The sequence below is a fragment of the Myotis lucifugus genome, unplaced genomic scaffold (assembly GCF_000147115.1).
Source record: "Myotis lucifugus unplaced genomic scaffold, Myoluc2.0 scaffold_74, whole genome shotgun sequence".
Classification (NCBI taxonomy): Eukaryota; Metazoa; Chordata; class Mammalia; order Chiroptera; family Vespertilionidae; genus Myotis; species Myotis lucifugus.
The window spans coordinates 3,697,839-3,700,165 of NW_005871122.1; the positions used below are offsets into that span (position 1 = coordinate 3,697,839).

The 2,327-nt window shown below is 35.7% G+C and overlaps 1 non-coding gene across 1 annotated transcript; it reads right to left on the reverse strand.

The window, feature by feature from the left end:
• Nucleotides 1-229: 229 nt before the first annotated feature.
• LOC111826391 lies at nt 230-393 on the reverse strand. Its single transcript, XR_002829728.1, has one exon. It is a non-coding gene; the product is annotated as a U1 spliceosomal RNA (small nuclear RNA).
• Between the last annotated feature and the right edge of the window lie 1,934 nt (nt 394-2,327).

Genomic DNA, 2,327 nt, shown 5'->3' on the forward strand with positions numbered 1-2,327 from the left:
TCAGCACAGTGTGATAAAGGGGCACATCACTGAGTCTGTTCTTAATTACACTGTGGTGCTGAACGAGTCACTTAATCTTTCTTGGTCTCAGTTTCTTCAGTATAATGATTATAATACTTTGTGGGCTTCTTCATGTGATTTTTTAAAATGAGAAAATTAGATACACAGTTTATAATATGTAAATTGCACTTATCATATAAGTGTGTGTGTTTTTCCTGTTTTTTTTTTTAAGGGGAGAGCACGAATTCAGTCCCCCACTACCACAAATTATGCAGTCAAATTTCCCACATTTGGGGAAATCCCAGGGGTCAGCACATCCGGAGTGCAATGGATAAGCCTCGCCCTGGGAAAACCATCTTCATGATCATGGTAGCTCCCCTGCCAGGTAAGGATATCATCATATAAGTTTTTAAGACACATTTTACAGATACTGTAATAATAATTTGTACAAGAAAAGTTCTTGGAATGCTTAACATGCTTTTATTAATACAAAGTTCACCATTTCTTTTTTCATGCCAGAACCTATACTATGTCCAGGCAAACACATGATCTCTAACTCAGGCAATTGGAAGGCGGGACTGATAGTTGTAGGGATTAAACAAAAGGTAATTTTGGAACCTGAGTCACATTTGAGCATGAGGAGGACATGCTAGGTTAATGTAGTATAAAACATTGGATAACAAGAATATACACAAACAGACCAATATCCTAGGAAAGCAGAGATAAGTGACACCAGGAGATGAGGGGTAGGATGGTTACTTGACAAATTACTTTTTCTTTTGGGGCAGTAATAGCTCTGCCTCCTGGATTTCCTGCTCCTTGCTCTAACCAGGATAGTATAGACACAGGACGGGGGTATAATTGTTAAAGTAGGTGTTCCCAGTGTACTCTGTAGAGACAGTGAGGTTCTTGACACACAAGACCATCTGCTACCCATTATATGGTTATTTATCACCCACCAGAGTGTTTTCTTCATAGTAGATGGAAAAGAAATATTTGTTGAAATAAGCTGTTTCTTAAAACTAATGGCTCACATATAAATAAGCAGTCTATGTATGAAAAATAGAAATTATGCAAGGAGTATATGGCTATAGTGGTTTAACAGAAACCACTATAATGAGTTAGCTGCCTCATGCCAAATCAGCATTTAGTCAGAGCATAGTAAGTATATAATACATTCATTTTTCAGATCTGGATTTGGGCTGATGCAAGATTACATGATGAATCAGAAAACAGTGCTGGATAACACTAGAAGGAGGGGAAATAAAAATTATGCTAGCTAACATATTAATAAATTTCATATGAAAGGAAGTAATTGTGTTCGGTTCAAAAATTCTGAGAGATAATTTAAAAAGGCCAAAATTTAAATCAATGAATGTGAAAACTAAGTTTTCATTATGGCTTTGCATTTGGAAGCAATGCGAGAAAATAGGGTTGAGATCTTAGTTGGCTGTGATATTTGCCCTGGTTAATGGCATCTATGTGATAGCTTCTTTGGAGAATACCTTAGAACCTTTCCTTGTGGGGCACATTTTTACCAACATTGGAGCAGAGCTTTCTTATTCTGATTCTTTCCATGGTTAGGGAATACTTTGTTTATTTTAACATCAATTAAGTCCTCAAGTTATACTATATTTAGGATATTAGATTTTGATGTTTTGTATTATTATTTTTTAATTGGTTAATTGTGTTTGAAGAAAGTTGTTAGTACTTGGCCAGACTGTAAGTACATGTATGATTTAACATTGTGAGCCCCAATATTCTCATATAAAAATTAATGTTGTTCTTGCTATTCTTTTAGGGTTTGAAGAGGGAAACTTATCTACTTTTTTAATGACCAATACAAAAGTTGATTTAACAAAAAGTTCAATGTGAAAATGGACACAACTCAATTTTTATATTGTAGTGAAAACGGTGCTGTGGAAAGGCGACATGTGGAAGCAGTTGATTTCTCTGGTGAACACAACCATTCTTTATACTCACTCCAAGGCTTTCTACTGATGATATTATTTCCTTGTATTACTACCATTCCAATATTGTTCTACTGGCCACTAGTTATCATCTGCAATAGAAGAGTCATCTTACACAAGGTTCATAAAGGGAATCAAATCCCTGCAATATTCCCTGGACATGTCTGCCACCATTTAATTTCAACAATAATTTCCTGTCCATAAACTATTTTAGCTTGGGAGGGTGACTCTGCCTATGGCATCTACTCAGTGAGCTCCAGAAGACCTGTACTCAGAAAAGTCTAGGGCATTGAAAAAAGAAATAGAAGAAGATACAAACAAATGGGAGAAGATATCATGTTCATAGATTGGAAGAAT